Source organism: Corvus kubaryi, unplaced genomic scaffold, assembly GCF_017639235.1.
Source record: "Corvus kubaryi isolate FWS band 111438036 unplaced genomic scaffold, C.kubaryi_AGA036_p1.0 130, whole genome shotgun sequence".
Taxonomy (NCBI): domain Eukaryota; kingdom Metazoa; phylum Chordata; class Aves; order Passeriformes; family Corvidae; genus Corvus; species Corvus kubaryi.
The window spans coordinates 4,540,694-4,556,376 of NW_024580665.1; the positions used below are offsets into that span (position 1 = coordinate 4,540,694).

At 46.2% G+C, this 15,683-nt stretch overlaps 1 protein-coding gene across 8 annotated transcripts in view; it reads left to right on the plus strand.

Moving 5' to 3' along the window:
- The window catches only part of LOC121665181 (serine/threonine-protein kinase PAK 3), a 132,184-nt gene that overhangs the window by 59,192 nt on the left and 57,309 nt on the right, over positions 1-15,683 (plus strand). Inside the window, exon 1 of one of the 8 annotated variants that reach the window (XM_042029151.1) lies at positions 893-1,092. The exons of the other annotated variants lie outside the window; for them this stretch is intronic. The gene's annotated coding sequence lies outside the window, so the exon portion shown is untranslated. Of the gene's footprint in view, positions 1-892; positions 1,093-15,683 lie in introns of those variants that run through there. 8 annotated transcript variants of the gene reach the window in all.

The window sequence follows — 15,683 nt, forward strand, 5'->3', positions numbered from 1 at the left end:
TTTTTTTTTTTTTTTTTTTTTTTTTTTTTTAATACTCGTTATTGGCAACGCGCATCCGATTGACCTGTGCAGCAGCACCTGCCAAGTTTTTCCCAAAATCCGTTCGTGGAAGGGTGGTCTCTCCTTGTGCATGCATGGTGGTGTCTGATGCCACACTGGAGCTGGTCCCTGTGCTGGGTTGTCCCTTTGTCCCAGACTTGTACACCAGCCAGCCGAGGAAGTGCTCCAGCATGATGTCTGGCCGCTCCAGGCTTCCCTCCTCCGGCGGGGGGATGCACTCGGCACGAGTGGCCCCTTTTTCTGGTCATTGAGGCAGTTTTCAGATCCGGTTTTCACTGATACCAGAACACGAGCCTTGTTTTAAATACAGCGAGGTATTTAATGTGGAAGGCTGAGGGAATTCAGGCAGGAGAAGCCATAGCTTCAAAGCGAGCAACATCTGAAAGAGATGGTGGGCCCGGGCTGGGAAGAGCGGGGTTGTTTGGGGGCCTGCAGCCCCGAGGGTTGTTGAGGGGCTGGATTTTGCCTTTCCCCGCGCCGTTCCGTTTGCGGGGTGAGCACAGCGTGTGTCAGGAGTGAACAGCCTGGGTGTCTGTGCAGAGAGTTTGGCAAACCCCCTTAAAGGCTCGTGCCCCTGATGCCCCACCTGCCCGGATCCGACCCCGCGCTGGGCTGCCTGAGGGGGGACGCTGCTTTCTCTTGTCTTTCTGGGCACGGTCGGGGATGCTTGCACAGGGAACCTGGAGGCCAGAGATCAGCATGGGCTTTGCTGAGCGATTCTCGGTCTGACATGGACCGCCTCAGAGCGAGGAGGAGGGGGAGGAGGACGGGCTGTCGGGAGGGCCGGAGCCAGGCTGCTGCCTGCCTGCCCGAGGGAGAGAGAGGGAAGAGGACGCTGCGGCTGGAGGGGTGGTGAGACCGACTTCCCCGGCTCCTCTCGAGTGAATCCACCTTCTCTGTGGCTGTCAGGCGGGGAGGAGGGGGCTCGGGCACAGCTCCGGAGCCGCCCGGGAGGAGGACGCTGTGCCGAAGGAAGCGTGGCACATGGCTGCGGAGGAGCCTCGGGCTTCCAGTCACAGGTTACCCAACGATGTGAGCAGAATACAGAGTAAATTAGGGGTCGGGGGTAATGGGTTGAAGGTCTGGGACATGGACTGGTGGGTTGTTCGAGGCCAGGGAGCAAAGGTTGCCGTGGCAGGTTACGTGCATGGAGGGGAGGGATTGACTTGAGCCGGGTTTTCTGCCGTGAGCACAGGCTGGTTACAGAGGGTGATATTTGTGGCTGTATGGAGCTGCATGGGTTGGAGCTGCATTCCTTGAGCATGGAACTGGGCAGAGGAGCTGGTGGCAGGCATGGTGCAGGGGGCTGGGGCTGGGGGCTGGCTGGCTTCATAGGTGGGGGGCTGCAGGCAGCTGCCTCTGGGCTGCAGAGGAGGTTGTATTCTGAACCAAGATCTGCATGGATGGCATTTCTTAACTGAGTGACTCTGGATAACTAAAAGTAAGTCTCAGTAGCTCCTGTGAGCTTGAGCTCCTGTTACGGTATTAAGTTTCAGGCCTCATGGGCCACTGCTTGCAGCAGCAACAGTTTCGGAGGCAGCTGTAACAGCAGGGCTGCAGGACTCAATATCCAGGGTGAGCTGCTTTGGTTGTCACAGGCCCTGGGCTTGGGCCTTATTCACCTCAGGGCTTTAGCACAAGCATGCTGGCTTTTTGTAGGGACTAATGGGGTCTTTGTGCCCTCTAAACCAACAAGCCCAGCGAAACTCTGTAGGAGGATTTTCTGGAAGTTCGTGAGCATTTTGCTGCTCACTACAGGGAGGAGAACTTTACATTTCCAGGCAGACTGTTGACTGGGCAATTTCTCTGTAAAAATCTGACCAAAACTCAGAAAATGTGTGGAAGTTGGAGTCCAGATTGTCCTGTGTGTCTTGAGCCGACTCACAAGGTCTGGAAAAACAAAATTGGGCACAAGAGGTTGTCTTCCTCCAACCCTCCATATTTCTTTGCAGGTTTTGTACATACAGTTACAGGGATAGGTGAGACACATTAATCTCTGCAACATATTGTTGGTCATAACAAACCCAGCTCTTGTGTTAGCCATCTTCTGGCCTGGCAGCATTTGCTCCTAGAGGAGAGCTGGTTTGTGGGGAGAGTCCCACTTTCACTTCCTGTTCCCTTTGCCTGAAGCTTTCTTCTCTTTTTCTTTTAATACTTTAATTGTGACTATGGGTCCAAGCGTCCTTGGAGCTGACAGTGTTCTGGGATCAAAACCAGCTGGGATTCTCAAGGTCTTTCAGATATGCCTACAACTCCTCCTTCATTTTAGCCATGTCTGCACAGAACTGGTCTCAGGGGGGATGTTGCCAGATTTGGCTTCCGCTGCCGCTCTGGTTGGACTCCCTGTGACTTTGGGACATTAACAGTGCTGTCACTTTGTGCCTCTCTGGCTTGAGTACTGATTTCTGTTCCTTGCTGTGCTACACAGTGGGCAGGCAGGAGCCCACTGTGATCTTCCTCTTTCATTACCATCCTTTGCTCATGCCAAAGGTCCTTGAAGCTTTTCTCCCAGGAACTTAGTGGGGAGGGCAGCAGTAGAAAGGGAAAGAGGAACGTGAATTAACTTTCACCTGCAGAAATAAACCTTTTCACTCATCAGTGCTATTTTGTGTTTAGCTAGCATTTTCTCCCTGCAGCTCTATTTTGCCTTTTACCTTTCAGACACAAATAGTTGAGCTTGCGTATCTTCTTTTATGTTGGCTTTGATTTTCATGTTACTTGAGGAATGGCATTAGGCTGAGTGGTAATTGGTAGGTTTCATTGGGGCTGGGTCAGCACAGGTAGAGACACTGATGTGAATGTCTTATCTCAGACCTGCTGTTGCTGGTTGTCTCCTGCTCCTAGCAGTAATTTTATAGTGGAAAAATATTACAAAAATATCTGTGTTTTGCTAGTGAATAGTTTCAGTGCTTGGAGTTCTGGAGACTTTTTCCAGGTGAACATCAGCAGCTGTGGCTTGCATGCAGTGAAAAGCAAGTGTATCACTGTGCTTTGTTGGAGATAGCCAAAGGACTTTTCATTTTGCATGTTCAATTGCACTGCTCCAACTTAGCTCTGACAGTGCATTGCTCATGAGCTGGCTTCCTGGGTTTTCTGAGACAGGGAATTGGGCTGCAAGGTGCCACTCACTGCTTCAGGCATTGTGGGATGTGGCAGGTGGGTGCACCTTGCTCTGGGCAAGCACCATGGCATCTGCCTTGTCAGTCCCACTGACAGGCATCCAGGAAGCTGGGATGTTCTTGATGCAGTCTCCTGTCCCCACCTTCTGGAGCTCTTGACCCCAGGAAGACTTGGGCAGGGGACAGTCAGGCCTACAAGCGCTCCAGGTCATTGGCTCCTGGACTGGGAGGATCTTTGTGTCAGCATGTGGCACCAGCCCTACCTGCAAGTCTGGCTCTTAGAGCACTGGGCTAGGTGCCCCTCCAGATACCCTGATGTCCAGTCTTGAATCATCCATCCCCTCCAGAGGCAGACTTGCTTAAACAGGGGCATGTCCTGCTCAGTTGGGGAACCTCTGCCATGAACATTGCTTTGTTTTGCTCTAAAGACTTATCGTTATGACTGTGTGCATTAAGTATTCAAGGGTAAAATAGTGTTGTTATATATTCAGTGTGCTCATTTCCCAGCATTAGTTTTATTGTCAGTTGCTTATCTCGTAGTGTACTGACAGATGTGACTGAGTCTTTAGTGATGCAGAGCAAAGCACATCTCTGCCCTGGAGTCTTTGCTGCCAGTTCCACAGTTGGAATAGTTTTCAGTGCCTCCTCATGCTGGGTTTGGGGCTCGGTGTGGTACAGGTGCTCTGATACAGCACTGTAAGGCTCATAAAGATGGGGAACAGCAAAGTGAAGGTTGGATACACATCCTTTGCTCTGCTCTGGTCATGTGTACTGTTTTATTGCCATCAGAAGCAAATTAAGGCAATTTGGATCCAAAACATGCGCAAGGAATCTTTGGGTAATTTCATGTTTCTTTATTGTCCCGATGGCAAAAGTGTGCTTTCTAGGGAATGGAAACAAGGATTTGGATGTGACCCCTTGACTTCTGAAGGTGACACCTGGCACATGGACCAGTGAGCTCCGTGCTGTGGTCCAGCTTGCTGCTCATACATGTGCTTGGCTTTGCCACAACTCAAGGTACTGCAGTATCATTTTTGTCCAGCTGTAGATCCCCATAAGCCTGAAACAAACTGCCACTTTGACATTGCAGTACGGCACAAACTCCAGAGCTGGGCCATTCTCATTTCCTTTCTAATCCTCAAGTGCTGAAAATGCTCTGGCACCTTAGCAGGCTCAGTGTTGCTCTGCAGGGTGTATGCACAGTTGGGTGCATGTGACAAGGGGAGTACCAAAACATTTTCTTGCCATGTCACCTGAGTGGGCTCATTTCTCCAGACAGTTTTGTTGAAGGGGCAGCAGCTGTGCCCCCCCACCAGTCTTTGTCCATTTGCTGGCATCAAAAAATTAGTTTCCTTTATTTAGAAAGGGCACTGGAAAGTACTTCTCTGTGTCTCTCGAGGGGACTGAAAGGCCTAATGTTTTCCATTTTCTGTCTCCTCCTTCTCTATTCGCTATTGTGAAGGAGAAGATCCTCCAGATCAGAAATTTTCGAGGCGCTTCCCTGCAGAGAGTCTAGATTCAACCTGCAGTGCCCAGATGCCAGCTCATATTTATCAGGTGCATCCAGCCATTCCCCAGATGAACCACAGGGCTGCTGGTGCATGGTAAATCTGAGAGGGAAAAACTGAAGGCACACAATTAAAATCCTGGGCATTTGCTAAAACTATTTTTAATGTCTCCTGCCCTCACAGGCAGAAGATTGTGGACTTGGATTTGGGATGCTCTTGATGTGTCACCAGAAGAGCTGTCAGATGTGTGCATGCAGAAATGGAGGCTTGGGAAATGCTTTTAATTGTGATTCTGCTCTGCACAACACAGATTGTCATGCTTTGAGCTCAGGTTTGTTTGTATCAGGGACAGACATTGATACCACAGCTCCTATTGGTGCATGAATATTTCAACAACTGAAACGATGCCTGCTCCAGAAAAGAGATGCTTACATCCGCGTTTGATCTTTTTAGCAAGCCTAGCCAGATCAGGTTGGCATCCTGGTTATTTATTTCCTACAGATGTGGTCTACATTAGCTGTGCTGTGCTATGAATCTCCTCTCTTCGTTCCAGAGAATTCAAGCTGGGAAGAAGTGAGATTTCTAGCAAGAAAAAAGACTAAAGCAGACAGAATTTGCTCCCTGGTTTGTTTCTTTTTGAGGAAGGCACCTTGCACTTTGTAGGATGCATGACCAGAAAGAGGTTGGCTAATATTTGGAGGTATCTAGAGTGGTAGTCTGTGGGGACAGTCTTCTCCCTTCATTTCTGTCCCACATCCTGTACCACACCTTCTCTCCATGCTCTTGTTCTCTCTCCACTTCTTCTTGCATTGGGGGAATGCAGAATCCTCCTTTTTAGTGGCATTAATGAATAATGTTTAGTGCTTCAGAAGGAGTAAGCTGAGACTGGAGTCTTCTGCAGTATATTGACAGTTCACAAACAGAAGTTGTGTCCTGGACCCTTCTTAAAAGCTATAGTGATACTGAAATGCTAGAACTTCTGCTACCTTTGTGTGTTTCTGAAGTAAATAGTCCACAGAGCATCTAGTTAGGGGGCTTTATATGCCCCAACTTGTAATGCAAACAGAACTTTTGAGCAACCTTTTCTTCAGGGCATGCTCTGTCTTCTCCCGTGGTCTGTGGAGCACTCTGGACACTTGGGGTAAATGCCAGTCTCTTTCATGTAGTAAGGAGAAGCAATATGAATCTGGTTACAAGGTAGTTTTCCAGTTCTAAGTCCTTGATTTGGTAAGCTCTCTTTCCTCTCACTTAGTGGACACAACAGCACATGGATGAAGTTCCCAGGCCCACACGTGACACAAGAGGTCTGTTACCTTAATCTTGAGTACTTTTTGAGTTGCATTTCATGTCGTTTGCATTGCTGATCCCAGAAGAATGGCAGAGCCTGGCCTCATGGGCACACCTGAACATGTGTGACTCTCTGTTTGAGGACTGCATCTATTGCAGTGCTTATCCTGAGTGTAATTGCTTGCGTACTGGAACGGGAATTACACATAGCTGTCAGTGTATGTACCCACAAACAGTCTGGTAAACATAATCCCAAAATTAACCCATAACTGGACTGGCTTTTGGGCAAGGAGAGGAAAAACTGTGCTCTTGCATAATCCAACAACCTCTAAAGCACAAGTTCTCATCAGACTGATGGCTTTTTTTGGTGGAGTCATTAGGCAGAAGATACCTTGGCACTGGTCTACCCTGCATCATTGAGGAGGCATTGCATTGTGATCCATGGAGCTGGCTGTGTCTGACTGCAGATCCCCCCCTGCCATGGAAAGGGCAGCTCAGGCTCCCTCCTGTGCTGACTGGAATTTTGAATGTTGGTGCCAGAAGGCAGTGAGCAGTAGGTGCATGCTTCAAGCATTTTTCTGCACTCTGAGGATCTCAAAGCATATTTTCTGTGAAAGCTGTTTTAAAGATTAACAATAAATGGCTAAAAGTCAGGCCTGGATAAAAAGCAGAGATGTGTTAAGGCAGGGTCTGACTGCTCCAGGGGGGCTGGGTGCCAGGTTGACTCGTGTCAAACACACTGGAAACAAAAGGATGAAGTCAGATGCCCAAGGTCATTGGTAGGGTACTGTCAGACCAGTGGAAGATAGCAGTTAGAAGCAAACATGATTGAAGTTTTGTGTCCTGAACTCACCATGGGGAATAGTGGTGTTGGTGTGGCTGGGGACCTTGAAAACCTAGGCTAGTAGGTGCCTAAATGGGTCCGTGGCAACTAATGAGAACAATTTCCATCCAGCAGTGCCAGGGAGAGAAGAGCCCTGGCACCCTGAGGCCACAAGGCTCATTTGAAACACACAGAGTGAAGGAGCGACATGTTGGATGGAGAATTGCTACTGGTGATATGTTAGGTGTTAAATGCATCTGACACAGGAAGCTTGTGAAAAGGTCTGGATTCAGGATGTGCTTGTGCTTAGCAGAAATGTTCTGTTCTGTGATTGCTGTGAGCAGAAATACAAGGCCCCCCAGCCCCTGCTCAGCTGTTGCAGGCTGGTGCCAAGCCGAGTGTTGTCAGGTGGCCATTGCACGCTACGCAGGTGGCCACAGAACACCGTGAGATTTGGAGTGGAAGATGTAGGGATCCCTGGGGACTGGGGATTTAAAGGTGCTTTAGACCCCTTTACATTGCGTTTTGCTTCCAAGTGTTTGGGCGGGGTGTCCTTGTATGCGTATATATCATATGCAAATGGATTTTGAGTTGTGTGTTTTGTCTGAATTTAGAAAAGGAGTGATTTGCAGAAAGAATCCTCCAGGAAATGCTGCTTTTGCAAGCGCAGGCCTCTTGACTGTGATTTGTGGGGGAGGAAGGAGTGGGAATGAGGGGGAGATTCACTGAGGTTTTCTTCTTTTCTTGTTGCATTTTGGGAAAACTCCAGCCAAGGCCCACATACAGTCGGATGAATCAGCCTCCCTTTTGCCATAAATAATTGGCAGCTCTAGCTGCAATGCAGTTTTGATGTATGGCTAATACACTTTTCCTTAGTTAATTGAGAAGAAACACTGCAGTAGACGCATGAGGTTGAGTTGGCCTTTGTATGGAGTCTTTGAGCTAGTAGGGAGATACTGTAGGCTGCTCCTTGAGAGGCTGGAATTTGCTGCAAATGATATTCCATACTCTAGTCTGAAGGCTGTCATTGCTGTTCGTCTGCTATAGAAAATAAATTTCCTGTCTCATACACGTGTAGAGAGCACTGTAAGTTGGCACATGGCACTGTTACTCAGTGCAGGGTTTCCTTGGAAGAGTCTGATTTTATAACAACTTCAACAGAATATTCATGCACTTAGATGAGTGGCTGTTCCTGTGCTGACAAATAAAGCATTTTGGCCTTCTCATATTCCTGTAACAAAATGAAAATCACTTGTTTTCTAAAGCATCTGGTGCCAATTCAGACTCAGAGCTTTCTGTGTCTGGTCTAGGATTTCCACTGGGCTCAGAAAACTTACCAGACAAGCTCAGCATTCACCACTGGAAGTATATGGAGTAACTGGAGGCTTTCTTGTCCTGGAAACAGGACATGGAGCAATTGCCCTTGGTGGACTAAGACTTGCCAAATGCCTTGTATTTCCTGTTGGAAGCCTATTTTTACATGGAAGGACTATATTACTTTCACAACTGTAGTATCTGTTGGTAAATATTGGCTTTAATAACATACGCTTCACTTAAGCAGAATATCAACAGTGCCGTGAAATAAGTGTGCTGTACTGGGGCAGTAGCATCAGTGTCCTTTTACAGTGTTTTCAGTGGTAAATACCATACCTATTAGTTTCATAGCATTTGAAAATTCATTAGAAACAAGTCCCTTTGAGGAACCTGTAGTTACAAATGTGATTAACTCAGCCTTGGAGTTTTAGTCATGGCCAAAGCTTCATTAAATGTTGCCTGAAAAGAGAGAATAAGCCTGGCCTTGAGTTGTTTTTTTCATGGGATTGCTTCATATGCAGGCAGCATGTGGCCTTCCTCCCTCCAGTTGTTCTGAGGTAGAAAAAAATAGGTACAAATGCAAAGTCTTCACAAGGGGCAAATGGAACAGTTGGCTGTGTAGCATTTTGCAGCTGAAGTGAATCACAGAAATGGCTCTTTTTGCCATGCACCTTTGTAGGGTACAGAAAGGACTCTTGGATGTTTGAAGATACAAAAACAGAGAAAGCAGCATGGCATCTCCTTTCCTTGCATACTTAGCTGAGGAACACCCCTGCTTGTTTGATTCAGTGTGTTACATGTGTCTGGAGAGGGGTTGTATCCAGGCCAGTTGGGCTGTGCTCTTTCTCTCTCCAGTTCACTGGACAAGTGTTTTATGTTTTCTTCAGCATAACTTTAAATGGACATTATTCTACCCCGTTTTGAAAAGAACTTGGTATTTTTACAACTCAGGCTGTCGTATAACTAACCTTTTTCTTTCCTGAACAAGGTCATTACATCATGATGCAGTAATCCTCTGTCTGTGGGATAAACCATCCTCTCTCTATGTCTCTGTCTGCTGCTCTTATCTGTGCTTGCTCTTTCTTAAAGTGTGCATGGTGGGGAGGAGACATGAGGGGAGAGAAAAAGTTTTGATTCTGGCCTGTTAAACTATGTTTAGAGAGGATAATACATGGGTTGTGAGATGCAAAAGGGCTGTTGTCTCAGAGCTATTGCTTTGATACTTTATCCACAAAGAGAAGCTCCACAGTCTCAAGTCAGAAGAGCCTGGGGATGAAATTACACCTTTGCTAGGCTATGACAGGTTAAACTTCATGGAGATGCAGGTAGCAAATTATCCACAGACTGAATTGCAAAGGAGGGCTTTAATATGGGCTTTAAAAACCTGCTGGGGAGATTAAGTGGATAAAAATAGTTAGTTCTTGTGTCCCTCTTTTTGTCTGTAGTGCTGAAAGCAATCTGCGAAGGAAGGAGGGACAATGTTGTTATCTTGGTCTTAGCCTAGAGGAACCTGAGGGATGGAGCAATGGCACTGTGGGTGGAATAGGGAAGAACAGGAGCCAGCAGCAGGGCCCAGCCATCTTGCTGCCTGTCCCATTCCCTGGCCATTAGACTAAGCTGCCTCCCTGCTTGTTGCACTTTCTAATTTGTCTTGGATGTGTCTGTATACTTTTTCCCGAGTCAGTTTACACCACAATATGTCATTCATGGCTAGCCTGGGGTGTGCCCAGTGAGATATGGTTCATAACTATTTTTGATTCACTTACAAAGGGATTAGATGACGTGGTTGCCTGGACAGCAGGGGCTGTACTTGGTGACTCAGTGGGTCTCTCCCAGTCCTATGTAACCTGAGGTGATGCCATCTAAGCTGCAGCAAGATGCCCGTGATGTAATTTCAGACTGTCTGGCCTGAGTGCCAGTGAAAGCAGGGAGGCTGCACATGTGTAAGACAGGCTGAAGCAGAAGACAGACGGGGTTTGATTCAAAATGAGACCAGGTAACTGGTAAAGTAGAGTAAAGTAGAGCAGATGTATTAGTTGTTGATTCCATCTTTCACCTACTCTGAGGGGAAATAGCCCATACTTATTTTACTGAACAGCTCTGAGTCTGTTGGAGATTAAGACAAATAACCAACTTGAGTCATCAGGTTGTAGTGTCTCAAAAAACTGCTTAAAAAGATGTCAGGTCCTCTCTGTGGGTGGATGTTAAAGTGGCAGAACTATCAGAGAAACACATCTAAAATCACATGAAGACTTCACTGTTAGCATCATGCCAGGTTTGTGGCAGTGATAGAGCACGTCTTCCAGGCTGGAAGTGATAGACGCCTGTAGCTGTCAGCAGGACAGGACTATGATGGACACCTAGCAGGTCATGCTGGTGTGGGCACAGTGCTGCACTCACATGCTTTTGCAGCTCTCAGAGCAGACACATGCATCGATTTGCTTGGAGTCCAGGCAGAGAACTCAGACTGGGCTGTGCCCATCTGTGGAGACTTAGCTGTGGCTGAGCAGTCCCTGCTCCAGTCAAAAGGGACACCAGTAATAACCACTATATCCTCAAGATATATAGTTCTATGTTTTGTACTTGTCCTTAATTTATTAAATCCCCAAATCCAAGGGTCTTCTTATGGAGATTACATGGCTGACAGTATTTGCATCCATGTTTCATCTGTGCTGACTCTGTTGATGCAGGTAGGCTCTGTATAGTTCGGTCCAGTGTCAGTGTTGTAATGGAGAAGGGGAGATTTCTAAATTAGATTAATTGATTATGCTCTTTTATCATTTTCTATTACTAGAAAAATTCTAGCAGATGAGTGCGTACTGATTTATTTGCATTATTGGTTTGTGTGTGCTGTATTCAGTGCAGGGCAGATAATAATCTTTGGACTCAAATTCCAAGGGAATGACCATGTTTGAGAAAAAACATGGTCACAGCAGCACTGTCCATTGACTGACTTTCCAGCAGCCATTTATTATGATAGTTTTGACTTCTTTTTTCTGCCACGCTAAATTTCAGAGCAGCATTGATTTTTATTTCTTCATATAACTTGTGATTTGCTGAGTTATAGGTGACAGCAGCTTTCCCCCATCCTTAAGGGGTCATTTTGCATGTGTGTGTGTTCAAAAGCTGCAGAATCACATCTTAAAAGGAAAGTCCTCTAAACATGCTTAGCTGAGTGTAATACCTTTCTTTTTGCACTTAGTTTTAAAGCCAAATATTAGAGAAACAACTCTCAGTGCTTTGATGTGGGTTCCTAATTTTCTCATTGATGCTATTAATATTGCTTGCCCAGTTTCTCTGTGGTGGGTGTCAGTGCTCTGTAACAGCAGCCATCTGTGAGAAAGGAGCTGTTTCCTGGCATGGAGTAAAATTTAGGCCAGCTGTGGATGCTGGAACCACATCTTAGAGACTGTTCCTCTGGGCGCTCCCTTCCGTGTGCTTTGCCTGAGACTCGGCACTGAGCAGAATTTCTGGTACCCAGGATCCCGCAGCCTGTGGAGCTGCATTTCTGTGTTAATGTCTGAGCCTCACACTCTGAACGCAGAAGGTAGGGCCTGAATTACTGCCACATTTGGCTTGTGCTGGTGGCATTCCAGAAAGCTGGTTCTCCTCAACTCAAGGAACTCAGCCATGCTCTTGTTCAGTTTGAGCAGTATTCCCCCTGCACCCATTCAGCACAAGTGGTGTATTATGGGTCTAGTAAAACAAGTGATAATGCAGTTGCAGCTCTGGCCTGATACTTTAGAGGAAGCCAGTTTTTCTGTGTTGTTTTCCTGTGATGTTGGGAAAAACATTATCTCTCTCTCCTTTGGCTTTAATTTCTAGGTATATAAACTGGTTAGAATTGTGAGAGCAGGGGAAAATAAACTCTAACCAGCATCCCAGGTAAGTCTTAGATATAGAGAATGTGTGTCTTGCCCTATGTTGAATGGTTTTGCAGTTAAACTTCTGGGATCTGAATGGATTTCCAAGCCTGTGTCAGAGCTCCCACAGAGGGTACCTGACATTACTGTAGGCAAAAAATAGTCTGTCAGTACTGTTGTCTTAGTGTGAGTTAACTACCTTGGGGCATCGTGACACACCTTCTAGCCTAGAGGACAGTCCTTACGAAAAGTAATGATCAGTGGCCAAATTCTGCCTGCAATTATGTGGTCTGACCTCAACTTTTCATTTAATTTACAGAATTGTGGTTTATAAAATAGCTATGTTTAATAACACATCAATTCTTACCTTGATGTGACATCCTAGATGGCATTTGCAATCGGAACATGGTGTCAGGATTTCTGCTGTTTTCCGGCACACATTCTTCCTTTCTGTAGCTACCTTCAAAGTCCTTTCCCTCTCACAAGATTTCCTTTCTCAAAAGTTCTTGGGACAGGTGTTTTGCAGATCACTGCAGGCATAAGCCAGTTACTCAGAAAAGGGCTTCAACCCTGGAGGTGCTTCCTTATAGACAGAGGAGAGATACATGGTTCTGCTCTCTATGCAGCCTTTGGAAGAATGGAAACTTGTTTCTTTGAGGGCAAACAAACCTTCTGCAAAGACTTGGGAAGTGATTCATCTCCATTTACACAGTCTGCAGTATCAGCTTGTCAGACTGGGATCATATGTTACACTTTATGATATAATGCCCCTGAATGTAATTTAGATCAAGACACTCTTAGAGTTTGCAGCAGCCAAAGTTATATTAGTGCTGATGATAATTGCTGAAAGAGTATAATGATTACCCAGCTAATCATGGCTGAGTTCCATCAGAAATGCTGAACAGTCACCTTCTGATAAAGGGCCCAGCTTTCAACTGTTGTGAGGCTTCGCTGAGCTGAGAATGGTGCAAGTCCAGACAACTGGCATAGATTCTGTCTTGGAGGCTTGTCAGATACTGGCCACATGGAAATGTTTCATGGGATCAGAAGACAGATTGGAACAGGATTTATGCTTTTTTTTCCCCTCGGACTTCTATGCTATAGAAATCAGTGGAACTAGTCAGAGGCAAAGGGGCAGAGCAACTTCACTCTTCAGCTCACAAGTCATCAGAGATTTGTATTATCTGATGTGAAACCTGTTTCAGACTTAAAGGAATGCAGTCCCAAATCCTTCAGCAGCTCCCAGTTTTTCCATTGCAAATACCAGAACCATGTTTAACCACTGCTGTGGTGATCTTGGAAACCAGAACCTGAATGGTCTGTGGAAGCCCCAGGAGCTGTCTCAGTAGGATCACAGAATCGTAGAATGGCTTGGGTTGGAAGGGACCTTAAAGGTCATCTGGTTCCAACCCCTTGCTCAGGAGAGCAGCTTGCTCAGAGTCCCAACCAACCTGTCCTTGAACGCTTCCAGGATTGGGACATCCACTTTTCTGGGCAACCTGTTAAAAATATGGAATGCTTCATGAATTTGGGTGGGTTCTTGGTAGTGAAGATGTTAATCTTGGCCAGGCCCTGAAGGTAATGTGCAGGCATATGTGCTCAGTAAGTCTAAGTAGCTTCTGCTTGGAAGATGAGTAGAAGTATTTGCTTCCCACGTGGATGGTGAGGCTCATGCAACTGGAGCGGGATTCCCATGGGAGCTGAGCACTGCCTTCCCTATGCAGCTGAAACTGGCAGTAATTTCTCTGTTGAATTACTGAATCCCATCATATTCTTTTAAAATTTATGGATAAAATGTTTAGCACAGAAATTTTGTCCCAGGGAAGTCCAGATATGGATTCGGATGGAGGCCTTACACGAGGAGCAAATGAGCTGCACAGTGAGGTCTGGCAGTGTTTCTGATCAGGCTGGTATGTCTTTCTGAAGGAAGAGTGAGAAGAGCTTTGTTTTGACAAGGAGGACATGGAGGCTCTCTGTTGGTAGATGCTATTTGTTGATTCCTTCATAAAATCCTTAATGGAAGAAAGAACTTTTTATGGTAGAAAGTGCTCATGCCAAGTAAAACAACAAGAGGTGGTGGCTTGAAATAAAATCAAGTATTTCTAGGAGAAGCATGAAATGCATTCTATTTTCAATGTGTGCCTTAATGCCACATCTTAGAGTTTCCTTGATAGCGTTTCTAATCAGCAGGCCTTTATCCATTCTCTACCACTATTAGTTACAGCCTAATGACACATAATTGTATTGGTTCTTTATCACTCAACTTGCCAAGTTGTTTATCTCTTGGAAGGCAGGATGGAGAGGAGAATTTATTGCCTCATGGTCTCTTGATGTTCTGCAATGCAAACATATATTTTGCCAAAGCCTTTGGGAAGGTGCATTATCAGAAATTGTAGGCAATTGCACACCTAGAAGTAAAGGTGTTGCACTCTGCCTGCACTGATCATCTTGCCGAGTCCTTTTAATGTGACATTACTGTACATCCACAGAGTTTGGTAAAAAGGAGATTAGTGAGAAAGCTGAGTGATAAACACTAATTTTTGATGTCTGCACATACATACACATAAATTGATTTTTTTGACAGCTGTTGCCAGCAAGCCATCAAAGCAAATTTCTACTGAGGGTAGGTGAGTAAAGAGTAGAGGTGTGTAGTTCCTGGGGCACCAGAACAACTGCAGTGTTCTCTGCTGGGGCAAATGGTGATGCTGCAGCTAGAGGGGAGTACATCTCTCCTCCAGCTTCTCCATGGAAGTCAGCGTGGGCCAGCTGCTCAACAGGGCACTTGTGTCTTGTGCTGATGTGCCTGCTGGAAAAGCAAACTTGGGAGCACCTTTCAGAACTGCAAGCACAGCTTTGGCAGCAGAGTAGATGTTTCTTTTGTCTTACAAAGAATTAAAGGTAATCTGTGCTGTCAGTGTGGGAGGAGGAATCATTGTGGAATCATAGAATGGTTTGGGTTAGAAGGGACCTTAAAGACCATCCAGTTCCAACCTCCCTGCCATGGGAGACCTTCCACTAGACCAGGTTGCTCAGGGTCCCATCCAGCCTGACCTTGAACAGTCCCAGGGATGAGGCAGCCACAGCTTCTCTGGGCAGCCTGTGCCAGGGCCTCACTACCCTCACAGTAAAAAATGTCTTCCTAACATCTAATCTAAACCTGCTTTCTATCAGTTTGAAGCCATTCTTTCTTCTCCTATGACTACATGTCCTTGTAAAACATCTCTCTCCAGCTCTCTTGTAGCCCATTTAGGTACTGAAAGGAAGTTCTGGGCTTGTCAGAAAAATGGGATCAGCCTGTTTCACTTATAAATGCTCTGCTTTGAGTGGTGTAGACAGCCAGTGTAAACGTGCTTGTGCAAATTCCAGCCTTTGCTTTGATCCATTTTGTGCAATGCGATTGTCAAACTAAGTAGTACTGGCTGCTGAAAGAGTTGGGCCAGCATTTAGATGTGTTGGCATTGCAGTTTAGATTATAGTAAGTAATTTTCCAGGGAGAGTCTGGCCAGTGTGTTCTGTGTTGTCAGTTGGGTGAAAGAGCTGAAGGAAAGGCTGACGAGCTCCAGTAGATCAAAGTCCTGGTGGTCCTCCCCTCTGGTGGGAGTTACCATCCTTAGAGCCAAGTTGCAAAAATGTCTGCCTCAGCATTTGTTGCTGTGGAGTAGGAAAGTTATCCCAAATGCCTTTGGTGGCACTTTAAGTCAGCAGATGC